Source organism: Oenanthe melanoleuca, unplaced genomic scaffold, assembly GCF_029582105.1.
Source record: "Oenanthe melanoleuca isolate GR-GAL-2019-014 unplaced genomic scaffold, OMel1.0 S001, whole genome shotgun sequence".
Lineage (NCBI taxonomy): Eukaryota > Metazoa > Chordata > Aves > Passeriformes > Muscicapidae > Oenanthe > Oenanthe melanoleuca.
Genome location: NW_026612650.1, coordinates 3,448,148 through 3,466,539, shown reverse-complemented (window position 1 = coordinate 3,466,539; position 18,392 = coordinate 3,448,148).

Sequence of the window (18,392 nt, the reverse complement as noted above, 5' to 3'; positions counted from 1 at the left end):
AGCTCTGCCCTGCACACCACTCCCAGCACAGGGCACTGCCCAGGGGCATCTCCCTGCCAGCAGGGCCTTAATGGCAGCTCAGACAAACTGAGATGCTGCAAGCCAAGGTGCTGCTGCTGCTGTCTGTAGGTACAGGAAGGTGGGGAGGCACTTTGTGGGGGAGATGAGAGGCAGATCTGCTGATTCCCGGTGGGACAGTGCAGGAGTCTCAGTGACACAGACACACCTGACAGCCCCTTTCCCTTCCCTGGAGGAGAAAGCTGAGAGCAGCCCTGGCCATGCAGCACCATCTCCACAGCAGGAGGAATCTGCCCTGATGGGGGTGGCTCCTTCCCCCTCCAACTTCTCCCCACAGTCCATGGGGAGCTGCCAGGCACGCTGAGAGCTGCCCATGGCAGGTGGCACATACCCTGGGCTGGCCAAGAGCCCTGAGGGCTGCAGGAGCTGCTGTGCAGGACAGCCCTGGGCAGCCCTGGCTGCAGCCCCAGCTTCAGCCCCTGCAGCCGTCCCTGGCAGCAGGAACCGTCCTGACCTGTCCCTCTGACAGTGCCCAGGGCAGCCCTGCTCTGCAGCACATCCTCCTCCTCATCCTCCTCCTCCCCCTTTTCCTTCTCCTCCCCTGCCTCAGAGAAACTGGGACAATCCTCCTGACACATCCTCTAGGCTGTGGGATGTGCTGGCTCCAAGACATCTCTCCCGGAGCACAGGGGACATTGCCCTGGAACTGATGCCTGGAAAGGCTGACTGGGAGCAGAGACTAGACAAAGCAAATGGAATAAAACAGGTATTTATTGAAAGGGTACGCTGGGCAGTGCAAGAACCTGGCAGGAACCAAATGCAAGTCAAATCCAAATGGATACTGCTCACAAGATTTTTACGCTTTAATTAATTTTGGTTGATCAGTATCCTGGGTACAATTATCCAACCACAGCCTCAGGTTATGGAATGTCAGCTCCCTGGCTTGCCCTCTGCTCTAAGCCGTTGTTTATGATTTTTGGGTACCGGTTGTACTTGATTGTCTATTTGGGAATCGATTGCTTTGTCTAACTAGCCCATGAAGAGAACTTACTAACATGTAACACGAAGTTTCAGAGTAAGAGACTAAACAGCGGAGAATCTGGAAAATATAAAAGCTAAAACCCAAGACATCATTACCCCCACATTCTCACCATGTAGAGAGCTGTAAAGATGTTTTCCGAAGTGAAGTCTCAGCTTAATGTCTTCCCAATCCTGGTTGCCTTTAGCTTGTCTGTGCCTGGCTCCTGTCCCCTCAGTGCCTGCAGGCAGTGCCCTCAGCCCTGCTGTGCTGGGACAGGAGCTGCTCTTCAGCAGAAATGTCTTTTTGAAGCTTTTCTTGGTTGAGCTTGGGAGCTGCATCTGTGCCATGAGTCCAGCCCAGCTCAGCAGCACAGACACAGCACAAGGACATTAATGAACCTCTCAGGGCCTTGGTGCTGTTTGCATCAGACTCAGTCCCTGAGAGAGTGTTCAAAAACTTTTTAAATACTCAAAGTGAGATGGAAACTCCAAAGTTTCCTGTAGTTTTAATGGGTTCCATGGAGGAACACACTTGAGAAAGTGTCCCCAGGTTTAAGTTACAGTAGAACATTGGAGGCAGTGATGACAGGAGTGGACAAACAAGGGAAAGGTGTCTCTGATGCTGACCAAACCTGGACGTGTTTCAGGAATGCAAAAAGTCCAAGGCCTGTGCCCCAGCCCCTGGCAAGGCACATCCTGTCCCTCCCTCATTGCTCAGGGTTCTTCCTGGGGCACTGGGCTCTGGAGATGTGCAATGCCAAGGGCAGGACCAAGGGGCAGCCCCTGCCAGGCTGCTGAGCAGGGAGAAGGAGGCAATGAGGCCCCAGCACAGCAAGGCTCACTTGTCCCCTGCTGGCCTCAGGCCCAGGGCCAGCAGTCATGGCCCAAGTGCTGCAGCAGTTGGCTCTGGCAGGGCCTTTCAGCTGCTGCCCATCCCTGTGCCCTCTGCAGCCCAGGCTGTCCTACGGTGTCCATGCCCTGCGCCTCTGTCCCTGCAGGCTGTCGTCATCCCCCGGCTGCCCCACCTCGCTGGCCCTTCCTTTGCTGACAGCTCTGCGTCCTGCCTGCCTCTGCCTGGCCACACAAACCTTGGTCCTGATTCTAAATGTTTTAACTCAAGTTTTACTGTGCCTGTGAAATTTTATCACAGGAACAAGGCATGCCGGGCCTGCTTTTCCATGAGGGACAATTGAAAGAGAAGACATCTTGCTTAAGGGTGCGGTGATAGAAAAAACAAGGACTCTTGATCTTGGGAATTTGGGTTGGGTTTTATGGAAATGTGTAAATTGTTATACACATGTGGTGACTGAATATAAACAATACACTTGTAGAATCAGTTTTCCAAATAAGTTAGGAGTTATCCCGGGTTAAACCTAAGGCATAAATAAATGATGTCCTCTTCCACACCAAATTGGTGTCAAGGAGTCTTATTCTGATACTTCAAGACTTGGCAGTGTGGCCTCTCAGAACTGAGGATTCAACTGTGGCACCTTAGAACCTCATGGAACCAAGGGGCCATTGTGATGCAGGAGACCCTCATGGAACCAGGGACACCACTGTGACACTGTGGAACCTCATGGAAACAAAGGGCCATTTTGATACTTCCGTGCCTCCTGCAAACAGGAGCCATTGTGACACCACAGGGCCACAGGGAGCCAAGGGGCCATTGTGACACTGAGGATCCAAGGAGATCACTGTGACACTGAGGAAACTCATGGAACCAAAGGCCCATTGTTACACTGTGGGACCCTGTGAACCAAGAGGACCATACAGACACTGTGGGGCTCCATGAAACAAAGGGGCCATTCTGATACTGCCTGGCCTCATGGAACCAAGGGGAAAATTGTGACACTGTGGGGCCTTGTGGAACAATGGAGACTATTATGACATCAAATCACAGAATTAATGAAGTTGGAAAAGATCTTTGAGACCTTTAAGTCCACCTATGACCTAACATCACCTCAACAGATAGACCATGGCACTGAGTGCCACGTCCAATCTTTTTATAAATGTCACCAGGGACAGTGACTCCACCACTCCCTGGGCAAAAGATTCCAGATCCCAATCACTCTTTCATTGAAGAATTTTTTCCTGATGTCAAACCTAAACTATCCCTGGCTTATCTTAAGACTGTGTCCTCTTGTTCTCTCAGTGGTGGCCTGGGAGAGGAGAGTGACTCCCACCTGACTACAACCACTGTTCAGGCAGTTGCAGAGTCTCACTGAGACCATTGTAGCCATCAGGGCCACTGTAGCACGGCAGGGCCTCATGGAATCAAGGGGACCACAGTGACAGTGTGGGGCTCCATGGCACAAAAAGGCCATTCTGACACCGTGGAACCAAGGATAGCTTTGTTACACTACAGGGCACCATGGAACCAAGGAGACCATGATGACACTTTGAGGCCTTGTGGAACCAAAGGACCATTGTGGCACTGCAGGGCCTCATGGAACCAAGGGCACAAGAGTGACACTGTGAGCTCCAAGGGACGAAGGAGGCATTCTCACACTGCAAACCAAGGAGACCATTGTGACACTATGGGTCATCATGGAACTGAGGGTCCATTGTGACACAGCACGGCCTCATGGAACCGTGGAGGCCATTTTTACAATTTGAGTCTTTGTGAAACAAAAGGGACATTGTGGCATTTCAGGGCTTTCTTAACCCAAGGAAACCTTAGTGACACTGTGGGGCTCAACAGAACCAGGGTGCCATTGTGAGTCTGTGGAGTCTCATGGAATCAGTGTCTGTTGTGACACTTTGCAGCCCCATGGAACCAAGGACTCCATTGTGACACTGCAGGGCCTCATGGAATCCTGGAGGCCATGATGACACTTTGAGGCCTCATTGAATCAAGGGGCTCTACAGGGCCCCATGGAATCAAGGAGACCCTTCTGTCATTGTGAGTCCCCATGGAACCAAGGGTCCATTGTGACACTGTGGTGTGGGAAATGCAGGCATGGAGAGCTCTCAGGGCATTGTGCGTACAGGATCAAAGATAGAGATGGATACAAGGTTTGACCTAAGACCCTGGAGAAGGCTTAGAGAATTACAGCATTAAAGTGAAACAGAGATGAAACAAGAATATAAGTTTGTAGTTTAAGTAAAAATATACAGTAATATGTATTATATAAGCCAAACAATATGTTAAGAAAGATAGTGAAAGATATTAATGTTTAGCCGTAGAACCTGCTATAAAGTTAGCTAAAAGTTTAAGACATATCAATCTAAGTTTGTGAAATGTTATATGGTTGATTAAAAATGACACATTGCAGTAAAGTCATGAAAAGCAAAGCAATACTTGCTTGGCTTGTTATTCCATCACACATCATAGGTGGTCCATGCAGCTTGGGATGACTAACACCGAGTAGAAAAATGATCACTGAAAGTAGATGCAGAGGAAAAAGATTTGTTCATCTGTATGAATCAGAATGTAAAGAGGATTTCGAACCTTTGGAACTTTTTAAAAGATGGTTTATTGCCTCATGACGTCAGCCTCATAGAAGGGTGAGACATTAAAGGTATTATATTTAATGCCATAATATCAGAAGCCATCTAATTCCTAGTTGCAATGCCTTATGTTAGTTTTTTAGCCAATCATACTTCTACACAACTTGGTAACATCTTTGTATACCAATCATTAATTGCTTTTCTTTTTGTGGCTTTCCTGCAATGCATCATTTTCCAACTGGTCATATAACACTTCAGAAACATATATTGATACATCTTAAACTTCTAACTAACTTTATAAAATCTGAATCTCTTCCTAAACATTAAAATCTTTGACTCTCTGACTTAACATACTGCTTTGCTTACGTAATGCAAATCTCTGTTTGCTTAAAACATATTTCTACTTAAACTGAAAACTTATATCCTTGTTTTTTGTCTGTTTCAATGTTCTAATTCTCCAAGCCTTCTCCAAGGTCTTAGTTCAAACCTTGTATCCATTTTTATCTCTGAGCCTCAAAGCACAAGGCCCTGAGAGCTCTCCGTGCCTGCATTTCACAAACATCAGAACCTCCAGTCCTCTGGGACCTCGCCAGTGAGCCAGGACTGATGAAAGATGATGGAGAGCAGCTTGGGGAGCTCATCCAGCAGCTCCCTCATCCCCCTAGGATGGATCCCATCTGGTCCAGAGAGATCTGTGAGCATCTGAGTGGCTCAGCAGGTCACCAGCTGCTTCCTGCTGGATGACAGGGTGTCCTGGTTTAGGGCAAATTTAGGGAGAAAATCTCTGAATGGGGTCCCTCTAGGAAACAGATTCAAGCAGTCCTTCCCTCACCTGGTTCCGGGAAATATTTCCTCAGAGTGACGTGGAAAAAAAAAGCTGTTTATTTAACAGACAAAACACTTCTCAGCACAAAAACGAAGAATATTAAACAGCAAAACCTCTCGCTGCTCTGAAGAGATGACAAATTCAGAATGTCCCTTCTGTGGGTTACAGCCCAGCTCACTCAGTCTGTTCTCAGTCCCTCCAGCTCTGGAAATGCCACAGCCAGGCCAGGTCTGATGGGCCACAGGTGTGAGCTCCTGGTGCTCTTCTGAGTTTTCAGTCCAGAGCAGGTTCAAGCAATTCCAAAAAAAAGGAAAAAAAACACAGTTCAGGGAAATTCTCTGCCTCAGCTAGCCAGAAACTATCCAAGAGCAAAGGAGAGCTCTCTCCTGCTGTCCACTGCAGACAACACAGTCTGTGTGAAAGATGCAGGGGAACAAGTGCAGTCTCTGATAACAAACTCTGCACCTCTTCTCTCCCCCTTCACTCCTGGAACCAGTCTTAAAGCTGCAGCACTGAATATTCAACGCCAACAGAACAGCCAAATGGGGATATACAAGCATCATAAATTCACCCCACGACACAGGGGCTCTGTTCTGCTCCCTGTCCCCATCTAGCAGCTCAGAACACTTGTCCTGAGAACAACCTGGCTTATTGTTTAAAACTGAGGAAAAGAAGGCGTTAAGTACCTCAGCCTTTTCCTCATCTTTGTGACAATATCCCCTGGAATAAGGAATGGATGTTGGTCTCACACCTCCTTTTGCCATTAATGTATTTATAAAATAACATTTGTTATCCTTCACAGATATGGCCAGGTTAAGTCCTAATTGTTAATTTGCCTCCCTAATGTTATTTTTGCATGACCTAACAATATCCTTAATCATAACCTCAGTTGCCTGCCCTTCCGTGCAAAGGAGATGCATCCTCTTTTTCTCCCTCAGGTTCCTCCAAAAAGATGCATGTGCAGCAAGGCCAGTCAATTTCCTTGCTGTCTCACCTTTTTGCACACTAGGACAGAATACGCCTTCTCCCTTAAGATTTCTTCCTGGACACCTTTGTTTTTAAGGGCTGTTTCACTTTAAAAATCAGTACCTCATTTGGTACTCTCCAAATTTGTATCATGAATGCAGTCTGCTCTCCCTATGTCTGGGGAAGAAATTTTGTTGATGCCCTCCTTCCACACAGTATTGAAAACTCCATTATTTCATGGTCACTGTACCTCAGGCAGCCTCCAACCACCCCATCTCCCACCAGCCCTTCTCTGTCTGTGAACAGCAGGAGACAGAGCTTTCCTGGGAAGTGGCAGTGTTGCTAAAAATTCTGCAACATAAAAAACTCCTTAACACCCATGCAGCATTAAAAAGCAGCATTCTTTATTTGGCTGGATGCTCAGGGGACAGCTCCTCTTGAAGCTGTGCATGCTGAGTACAGGAAAGTTTCTGTTTATATTCTGTGTTTTGCACACATATCCATTGATTGTCCTGGACTAAAAACACATATGATAATCATTACCCCCAGATCATTAACATATTTCCCCTCCCCTTCACCCATGTGTTCTTCTATCCTGGGAGTCTCTCTGGTGGTCCCTGGTGGTCACGGACCCCAATGTTCCAGTCAGCCTGGCTGAGTTGACAGGACACTGAGGCTGGTGAAGTCCAGTTTCCCTTCTTATACAACAGGCATTTTGTGGTTTCCAGAGGCTAATGGTTTTGGAGAACAAGCACTGTGTTATCTCACCTGGGGTGGGCAATTTATCATCTTGTAACATGAGGGCACAGAGTGCGCTATGACATCACAGAGTGGGCTATGTGAGGTCACTGAGCAGCTATGACATCATAGGGTGTGTCTGTGCCATGACAGAGCAGACTGTGACCTCACAGGGGGCTCTGTGACATCCCAGCAGGGTTGTGTGAGGTCACTGGGTTGGTCACTCTGCCCCAGCCCCCCTCACAGTTTCCCCAGAGAATTCCAATGCTGTTCATGCCCAGCAGGGTCCCCTGTGCCTCTGTATCCCCCAGGTCCACCTGGAGCCACAGCCTCCCCCAAGGATGTCACACAGATCAACCCCAGAGCCTGACACAGGGACAAGGGGCCAGGGCTGTGTGACCAGGACATCAAGGATGTGGGTTATCCAGGTCACTGTGGGCTGGTTTGGGTTTACCAGGGCAGGAAAGATGTCTGGCAGCTGGAGCAGGGTGAGGGAAGGGCCTCCAAGGTGGGGCTGGAGCCCTTTGGCTGTGAGGAGAGGCTGAGGGAGCTGGGCTTGTCCAGCCCGGAGCAGGAAAGGCTGAGGGGCTCCTCATGCCAGCCTGGCAGTGCCAGCCAGGAGCTGATGGAGAACACAGAGCCAGGCTCTTCACTGGGGGCCTGGGGGGAGACAAAACACAATTGGTGGAAGGGGAATGAGGGGAGATCATACAGGACATGTGGAAAACCTTTGTTCCCATGGGCTCAGACAGGCTCTGAGATGCTGCCCCATTCCCTGTCCTTTGGGAGTTTCAAAGTCACACCAAAGCAAGCTTTAAACCTCTTGGTCTGACCCAGTTTCTAACAAGTTGGGCTGCAGGCCTGATGAGCTTCTTTTCCAACCTCAGCTCCCTGATGATCCCAGGAACGTGCTGCTCCCCATTGTGGAATGGGCCAGAGCAGATGTTTATGGGACAGGAGACCTCTGGGGTTGTAGCAGACCTGCAGCCTGCACAGTGCACAAGCAAATCTCATAAGCTGGGGCATTTGAGTACTTGAAGAAATGTCAAAGTTTTCCCACCAGGAGAGTACAGAAATTTCCTGGAACTCTACTGATGGCAGGAGAAGAAATACTGATCTCCCCTTCTACCTGTGTTACCACCATACTGTCTATTATTTCATGTCCCTCTTCATTTGGGTGATTCCACCTCTCCTGTTTAAATGGCCATGTCTAAGAACATCTCTTCACTAGACCACGTGGTTCTATGGCCATCCCATTGCTCCCAGATTGCCTCCTCCAGTTGTTCTCTAATGTTCCACAGTAGTCAACATATTAACTGTGTCTACATCTATCACAGAATCACCCTTTCTAATATCTTTGTCTAAAACTGTTCCTGTATGGAAATCCCCTGTGCATGAAGAACACATCAGATAATGCTTTGACATTGCACAGAGCTGAGGGAAGAATTTTAATGTTTATTAAAATTATATCATTGTTACATTTTTTATGTTGGCCATGAAGAGAAACCTGTCTACACCTCTGAGTCTCACCAGTTCCTGAGCCCAAAGGACACAAACCTGATGAGTTGTGGTTCCCACTGCAGTGGTGGCACTTGCACCTCCCTCCATCCCCACAGCAGAGCTCCCTTGTCCCAGAAAGTCCCTGGCCATGCAGGGATGAAGGAAACAGGACAGGCTGTGGGGATCAGGGGCAGGGCACGGCCAGGGATTTGGGGTGGCTGTGAGCCCAGGGCAGGAGCCGGCCCTTGGCCTTGGTGAACCTCATCCCATTGTCCTGGGCCCATGGCTCCAGCCTGTGCAGATCCCTCTGCAGAGCTTCCTGCCCTGCAGCACAGCCACACTCCCACCCAGCTGGGGCTCACCTGGAAACTGTCTGTGGGTGCCCTCGATGGCCTCGTCCAGATCAGCAAGAAAGAGATTGAACTGCCCTGGCCCCAATCCTGAGCCCTGGGGACACCCCTGAATGTGGCTCCAGTGCCCAGCACTCCTTGGGCCTGGCCATCAAGCCAGATTCCTACCCAGGGAACAGATGCTGCACAGGCTGATGGATCAAGTGCCTGTGAGCCCAGAATATTGGCATTAGTGCAGTTGTAGCTGTGCACAAGAGAGCTCTTCAGCCACTTTCTCTCTTTTCCTCCTTCTGGGCATGGATGGAGCTCCTGACTTCTGTGTCTGACTCGTGTGTGCAATGCAGGAAAAAACACGGGACTTCTGGACAGCAAACCAATATGATTTTGCAGAAGCCCATTTATTGTTTACAATTCATCCTAATTATCCATTTCTAGAACCATCACCCACATGAGGACACACTTTACAATTGGTAATTTTAGGGTATTGATCCACCCATTCAAACCCCTAAAAGTCTGTAATTTGCTGTCTTCAGGATCTTTGTCGCCTCCCGTTATCTTGAATTTTCTAATCTTGGTATTCTGTGTTTTCAACTTTTTCTCTCCTGATTCAGCATAGTTTAAGTTCCAGTGGTCTTGGAGGGGGGTTTCAACAAGTTATTGAAAAACTCCTAAAATTTTCTCACCCTGTGCACCTCTTATAAACACTGGTCTAAACTAAGAAACTCACAAAAACAGCTAGCGTATGAAAGAAGCATGTGAATGAACAGTAAAATATGCAAAAATAACTAGACAGCAAAACATAGCAACTGAATAGAAATTTTGGCTGGTGCATGCAAGGCCCAGATTTGAACAGACATGTCCACCGTGGCCTAAACCTTGTCCAGCATTACTCCAGTGCAAAGAGCAAATCTGGGCAGAATCGGGGCAGGGACAGTTTGGGGCATCTTGGGATCAGCACTGGGCATGAACGTGTTTTCCATTGGTCTGAGACTGTCTGCTGTGGGAAGTGAATGCAATATGCAGCATGTTTTTATGGATCTGTGCCTTCCCTTGGTTTGTTTGCTCACAATAAGTGAACATCCCTCTGTGTCTCTGGCAGCTCCTTCTGCAAGGAAAGCAGCTGGGAGTTGGTGCCAAGGAGCTGAAAGCTGCAGGCACAGCCTGGAGTGGAGGAAGCTCAGATTTGCACAAGGCTGCTCTGAGTGCCAGGGGTTGGATGGGGGAAATGGTGGGGTGGGGGTAGGGACAGAGTCTGATTGATTGTCAGCCACAAAGGGTTTTGATTTTCATATCTATTCAAACTGCTTTAGGAGGTTCTTGGGATCAATATCAACTGGAGATTGATGATATCAATCTATAAACAAAAAAGGAATGAAAGGGAAAAAAGTCTTCTCTCTTTCTGTTTTTAAATAAAATATGTTTTGAATGTTGTGAAAGCTTAGACAAGTTCTGCCTTATGCTCAGGTTTCTGGCAGTAGCTCTGTTTCAGGCAATCTGCACCCAAATTCCTCTTGCTCACAACTTCTTTAGAATGGCAGATAAGGTTTACTATAAAATGAATTTTTTACTGAATGGACTCAAAATTAACAGATACAAGACTATAAATGGACTACTTACTGCACAGGAGAAACAAAAAAATACAGGTAGATACAAACACAGTGCACAATAAAGAGGTAACCTCTATTACATCTAGTGAAGAAATAGCACAGATCAGGAGTCAATGTAATTTACCACTGAATTGATGAGGGAGAATACATGGAGCCTTTTCACTCAGCTTCCAGAAAAGGAACCATGAAGATGCATCCAGACTTGGGAGAGAACCCCTACCCATTTCCAGGGATTATGCAGAAGAATTCTGCTTTGTGAAAATTTTGTGTGGCTTTTCTAGTTTGTACAGTGAAGTGTGAGTCACTCAGAAATTCAAGGCTTACCTCCCTTCAGTCTCTTCCCAAGATAAGATGTTCATGGTGAGCTGGGAATTCCACATGCCTGGCACCAGAGAGAACACAGGACAGGACAGATGTCCGGCCTGGGTTATCTCAGCAGTTCCTGAGAGGGGGAAGGTGCCCTGAGTTATGGCCCAGCTGATGGACAGAACAGATGAGCTCTGCTGGGCCACAGGGGAAGTCCTGCTGCAGGAACCTCATGGAACCAAGGGTGCATTGTGACACTTTGGAACTACAGAGACCATTGCTGAGCACAGAACCTCATGGAACCAAAAGTCCATTGTGACAGATCAAGGCCTCATGGATCCAAAAAGAGCATTGTGACACCGTGGGGCCCCATGGACCCAAATATCCAATGTGACAGTACAGAACCTGGTGGAACCAAATGGGCCTTTGTGACATTGCAAGGCCTCAGGGAACCAAGGAGTGCAAAGGTCTCAAACATTCCTTGCAGGATTCTGCCTTGGGCATGAAGAATTTCCTTGGTGGCACTTTGTGCCTGTTTGCAGTGGGGAAATGTGAGAATTTTAAAATGCTTGACAAATATTGAAACCCCCTCTTTGCCTGAGTGGTGTCAGTTCTTAGAAACTAAGTGTGGAAAGAAAAAAGTAAAAAAACTTTGAAGTCTGAAGCACCCAGAGGAATTCAGCCCCACTAAGTGTTGTTACTGACAAAGGCTCTCAAGAGACTAATTAAAGCAGATAATTGGAGGCCATGATTGCACAAAGCTCTCAGAGACTCCAAGGCAAAAGCAAAACCCAAAGTCCTCTGAAAAACCTGCAGTCCCTGGGAGCATGAAGGAGCCCCCAGGGCCATTCCTGACCAAGGCTCCCCAGGGACTGGTCCCAGCAGATCCCTGAGGCCACTGGGATGTGGGGAGATGCTGAGGGCAGCACAAGGGGTGACAGTGCCCAGCCTTGCTGGGGCTGTGCCAGGAGGCCCCAGTGCCTCAGGACAAGGTGTCTCCTCCCAGCCCTTGGTGGCACAGACCCTGCTGTGCCCCAGAGCACCAAGACTTGGCTTCTCTTTGTCCCCACCTGTTATCTCTGCCTCCAATTTCCTGCTCTAACTGGAACCTGGGGACAGTTTCTCAGTTGTGTCCCTCAGTGGGACCCATGAACGGGATCAGTAACTTTGGAGTTCAGTTCTGACTGAATTCTTGAGAGGTTTCCAACAAACAGTGCCTGTGCCTTGATTTCCCTCTGGTCTGGTGCAGTTCACTCTGAAGGTTTTCAACTCCAGTTGTGGAGAAATACATCAAAGAGCTTCTAAGAATTACATATTCTTATTTAAAGGTATATTTTAAACTGTTGTCTTTTGAGCAGAGGTGATTGCAGCATTCAGTGATTGATATTGATCCAGGGTCTCTCCTCAGGAGGTCTGGCCTGCTCAGAGAAGCTGTGCCTTGAGCTCTGACCCAGTGTGTACACCCTTGCTCCACATTCTCAACTCTGTCATATCTGTCCTCGCTCAGCTGGGACCTGCTTTGCTTGGAGATCTGGCAGCACTCAAACAAAGAGGGATGTTTCCTTTTTGTTATTTTTTTCACAGTCTAAACTCCTAATTTTCCTCAGTGCAAACAGACATATTCCTCAGGTGTGTGATAACTGATAAATGATTCATCTTAATCATAGAAGTTTTGGAGTTTGTATAAACCAGAATACTTAAAATAAGAAAAGAACATGGACCTAGATAAAGGGAAATATATTATTAAACCCTTTCTATTTGAATCCCTCTGTTATGAATATTATGTTTCCTAGACAAGTTGTATCTACGGACAGCTTGTAAAACAAGGCTTTCACACAGCCCAACAGATTCTGCAGTATCAGATTTCCTGCCTTTTTGTCATCAATCACAAACTATCTACTAAAGATCAGGCTTCCTACTTCTCCTGTTTTGTATCTACCAAGACCAGATGGTTACGTGACCAATTGTCTGAAGAGCTCTCCCATGGATGTTTGGAAGTTTCTTTGACCACCACTGCTTACCTTGCGGAATTGCTACAACAAAACAAAAACAATTATTGATTACTACAAGGAAAACCATACTATATAAAGGGAGAGGCAAATCAAGCTCGGTGGAAGCGTGGAGTGGGCAGTGACCCATCACATTTTCCCCAGCGCGCTGCTTTCTCTGTCTATATAAAATAAACCAATCTAAATTTTGCTAAATATCGAGACTTTGTTTCCCATTTATAACAGGTGTGTGCCGCCCCAGGTGCCACCAAGGAGGTTCATGCCGGGGATCGGTGCTTTGGGGGTGCTGCCTGGACTTGGCGCCATCTTTCCTTTCTGCCTCTAAATCCCGTCATGCCCCGCGGCCCCATAGAGACCCATTGGAGCCGGGACTACAATTCCCGTCATTCCCCCTGCCCCACAGATGGCAGGGACTGCCAAAGACTCCCCAGGCACTGGTGAGAGCAGATCCTTGAGGGCAGGATTGCAGGAGCCAAAGGCTGTGAGCAGGAACTGCAATGCTGAGCAAGGCCTGGGCTGGTTGGAGGCAGCAGAAAGGCCAAGGCCTGAGCCCAGGCTTGGCCCAGCAGGGCCTGTCCCTCACGGGTGGCTTGGGGCTGTTCCTGGGGTACTGGGATGGGAGGGGCAGCAAGGACAAATGGCACCAACCTGTGTGACACTGCAGATGCTCATGGAACCAAGGGCCAGTGTGACACAGCAGGGCCTCATGGAAACAAGAGGCCATTGTGAGCCTGCGGGGCTGTAACACCCCAGAACCTGAAATGCTGGGGTGACCAAAGGTTCCTTTACTCGAGTTTGGTGCATAGGAGAAACACCAGCCACATATTCTCAACATGGCCAGATGCAAAGAATATTCTTAATAGGAAGGGACCCACAAGGATCATCAATTCCAGCTGTTAAACAAATGGCCCAGTGATACAAGCACCATGCTCTAACCAGCTCAGCTAAGAGGCCAAAGTGACACAAAATTTTTCTGTCAAAATATAGGCAGTCAAGGATCTTGAGTAAAGGGTTTAATACAACATCCAATTCAACATAAAACTCTTACCATAGCATTAACTTCATTAACTTAATTCAACCTAAAAACCTTTAACCCTTTAGATGTTTAGTTACCCCAAAATTTTCCAGGTAACTAGGACTAGATGGAGGACAAATAGAGAACAACAGAAGATCTATAGAAAGACACACATATAGGCACCAGCTGCTCAAGTTCCAGCACTACTCACAGAAAATCCCCAGCAGAAGGCAGGATCCAGGCCAGGGGCTGACCTCCTGCTCTGGGTTTAACCCCTGGGCCAGCATGGGCCCGCCCCTTTGGACAGACTGCCAGCTGCTTGTCCAATCAGAGTCAGGGTTGGTACCAGTTGGTAGTGTGTGATTGATTGACAGCTCCACCAATCAGAGCTGGGTGAGTTCTGCCTGCTGTGTGATTGATAGCTTGGCCAATCAGAGCTGAGAACCACCATGGCTTTGGGCAAGGCTCTGTCCCCCCACAGACCAAGGCCTGAGCCAACCCGGGTCCCACACGGGCACTCTGAGCATCCCAGGGTGTCTGGGACATCGATCTCATCCAGCCTCTGACAGCGACCATGGTGACACTGCGGAACCTCACGGAACCAAGGGGCCATGGTGACACCGTGGGGCCCAGAGTGTCACAGAGGAGCCGTTGTGACACAGCAGGACCGCATGGAGCCGAGGGGCCATGGTGACACTTCAGGGCTTTGTGGAACCAAGAACCCATTGTGACATTGCAAAGTGTCATGGAAGCACAGGGCCATTGCGACATTTCAGAACCAAGGAGAACATTGTGACACTGTGGGGTCCCATGGAACCAAGGGAACATGGAACAGGTCGGGCTGGCTGTGCCTCCCAGAGGCCACTTGACAGGTCTGGCTGCCCTTGGCATGACGAGGCTGCTGCTCATCTGCTGCTGAAGCACCGGGGCTCTGTGCTTTCCTTCCTATGGAAAAGATCCGTCTTTCTCATCAAGGTGCCCATGGCCAAAATTCCGATTTCTCCTCCAAATTTCCGCCTATTCAAAGATTGCTCCCAGATTAAATCTGCCAGGAGAGATAGATCTGGCTGTCTGTAGCTTTCTAAGGGCTGGCTCTCATCTGCCTTTGAAATACTGGTTCTTTCCTTCCTAATGAAAAGAACTCTCCTTCCTGGCCAGGCAGCCATGGCCAAAACTTAGGTTCCACCTACAAAAATCCCTCTATTGCAGGAAAGCCCCAGATGAAAGGTGCCAGGATAGACATCTGGCTGGCTTGCCCTATGGTCCCCACCTCTCAATTTTTTCCAAAGCACTTAGGCTTTGTACTTTTTTTCCCTATGGAAAAATCCATCCATCTCAACCAGGTACCCATGGCCAAAACTGGGATTCTACCTCCATATCTCAGGATTGCTCCCAAGTAAAAGCTGCCAGGAGAGATAGATCTGGCTGCCCTTGGCCTCCTGGGGGCTGCCTCTCACCTGCTTTTGAAACACTAGGACTCAGAGCTTTCCTTCCTACAGAGAAGAACCATCGTTTTCATCAAAGTGTCCGTGGTCAAAATTGAGACTCAGCCCACAAAATAATGTAAATTCAAGAACTTCTCCATGACAAAGCTGCCAGGACTAACAGGCCTGGCTGTCTTGGCTTCTCAGTAGACACCTGTCTCCTCTTCTTCCTTTGAAACACCTGAGCTCTGTGCTTTCCTTCCTATAGAAAAGAGCCACCCTCCTTATCAATGCAGAAATGACTGAATGTGAGATTCCACCTCCAAAATTTCCTATATCCTTTCCTATAGAAAACATAGATTCCCGTTCCTATAGAAAGGATTTCTTTCACACAGAAGCTTCCAGAACAGAGAGGTTGGGCTGGCCATGGCCTCTAATGGCCGCATTTTATCTGTCCTTGAAACAATGGTGTTCCGTGCTTTCCTTCCTATGGAAAAGAGCCCTCCTTTTCCACCAGGCATCCATGTCTGAAATTGATATTTCACCTCCAAAATGCTGTGTATCCAAAGATAGCTCCCAGACAAAAGCTGCCACTGCCATCTAATCTGGCTGGGCTTGGTGATTGCCCTCATCTGCCCCAGCAACACTGAGGTTGGGTTGTTTCCTTCCTGTGCAGACCATGGTGACACTTTGGATACCCCATGGATCCAAGGGACTGTTGTGACACTGTGAGAACCTCGTGGAACCATGAACACTGTAATGACACTTCAGGGCCTCATGGAACCAAAGGGCCATTGTGACTCTGCAGAAGCAAGGAGAACATTCTGACAATGAGGGGCCACATATAACCAAGGGGCCATGGAACAGATCTGGCTGGCTGGGCCTTCCTGGGGCCACCATACAGGTCTGGCTGATCCTGGTGTGTTGAGGGCTGCCTCTCATCAGCCCCTGGAGCACTGGGGCTATGTGCTTACCTTCCTAGGGAAAAAAAACCATCCCTCTTTCCTCTTTGCCCATGGCAGAATTTGTTACATCCCCTAAAAAGTTCCCTATATGCAAGAGTGACTTCCAGCCAATGTCTGCCAGGACAGGCAGCTCAGGTTGGCTTTGGCCTCCTGAAGGCTGTCCTTTATCTAGCACATAACACTGGGGCTCAGTGTTTTCCACCCAATGGAAAAGATCTGCCCTCCTCACCTCGGTGTCAATGGCCAAAGCCGGGATAATACTTTCAAAATTACATCTATCCAAGGATTGCACAAGACAAATGTAGCCAGGACACACAGGCCTGAATGCCTTGTCCTCTGGTGATTTTCTTAGATTATGCGCACAATCTTTTAATTTTTCATTAGCGTGGAGAGAGCCCAGAGATCTCCCAAGGTGGGGTTTGGAGGCCTCAAGCACATGACCCCTATAAAACGTCAAAGGAACTCCATGCTCAGTGGAGTGGAGACTGTGGACAGCACACAACTGCCATGGGAGGGATTGAAAGGTGGTTTCAGAGATGGTGGGTCTTTTTGACATAGTAAAGAAAATCCAGAGAAAGAAAATTAATGCCACGTGCAGCTGAGGAGGCCCAGAATGGTAAGAAAGTAAAAGGGATTTCTGACCCAGGGCAGGGCTGGGGTGCAACACATCGCCCAGAAAGAGTCTGGAGAAGCCAAAGGATCTCTGTGCCCAGGCAGAGGCAGGCAGGATGCAGAGCTGTCAGCAAAGGAAGAGGCCAGCGAGGTGGGGCTGCCGGGGGATGACGACAGCCTGTAGGTACAGAGGCACAGGGCATGGACACCGTAGGACAGCCTGGGCTGCAGAGGGCACAGGGATGGGCAGCAGCTGAAAGGCCCTGCCAGAGCCAACTGCTGCAGCACTTGGGCCATGGCTGCTGGCCCTGGGCCTGAGGCCAGCAGGGGACAAGTGAACCTTGCTGTGCTGGGGCCTCATTGCCTCCTTGTCCCTGCTCAGCAGCCGGGCAGGGGCCGCCCCATGGTCCTGCCCTTGGCATTGCACATCCCCAGAGCCCAGTGCCCCGGGAAGAGCCCTGAGCAATGAGGGAGGGACAGGATGTGCCTTGCCAGGGGCTGGGGCTCAGCCCTTGGCCCTTTGCATTCCTGAAACACATCCAGGTTTGCTCAGCATCAGAGACACCTTTCCCTTGTTTTTCCCCTCCTGTCATCATTGCTCCAGTGTTCTATTGTAACTAGAACCACAGGACACTTTCTCAGTGGTGTTCCTCAGTGGGACCCATTAAAACTTCAAGAAACTTTTGAGCTTGATTGTGATTTTGAGACCTTGAGAAGTTTATTAAACACTCTCTCAGGGACTGAGTCTGATGTAAACAGCACCAAAGCCCTGAGAGGGTCATTAAAGTCCTTGTGCTCTGTCTGTTCTGCTGAGCTGGGCTGGGCTCCTGTCACAGATGCAGCTCCCAAGGTGAATCAAGAAGAGCTCCAAAAAGACATTTCTGCTGAGGAGCAGCTCCTCTCCCATCCCAGCAGGGCTGAGGGCATTGCCTGCAGGCACTGAGGGGATAGGAGCCAGGCACAGACAGGCTAAAGGCAATCAGGACTGGGAAGACATTGAGCTGAGACTTCACTTGGGGAAACGTCCTCACAGTCCTCGACATGGTGAGTATGTGGGTGCAGGGCAAGGTCTCTTGTGCCCCTGGTGGGATCTCCTGCATCCAGCACACCCCACAGCCAGGGGATTTGTCAGGAGGACTCTCCGAGTTTCGCAGAGAAAGAGGAGGAGGAGGATGTGCTGCAGAGTGGGGCTGCCCTGGGCACCGTCAGACGGACAGGGCAGGACGGCTCCTGCTGCCAGGGACGGCTGCAGGGGCTGAAGCTGGGGCTGCAGCCAGGGCTGCCCAGGGCTGTCCTGCACAGCAGCTCCTGCAGCCCTCAGGGCTCTTGGCCAGCCCAGGGCATGTGCCACCTGCCAGGGGCAGCTCTCAGCCTGCCTGGCAGCTCCCCATGGACTGTGGGGAGAAGTCGGAGGGGGAAGGAACCACCCCCATCAGGGCAGATTCCTCCTGCTGTGGAGATGGTGCTGCATGGCCAGGGCTGCTCTCAGCTTTCTCCTCCAGGGAAGGGAAAGGGGCTGTCATGTGTGTCTGTGTCACTGAGACTCCTGCACTGTCCCACCGGGAATCAGCAGACCTGCCTCAGAA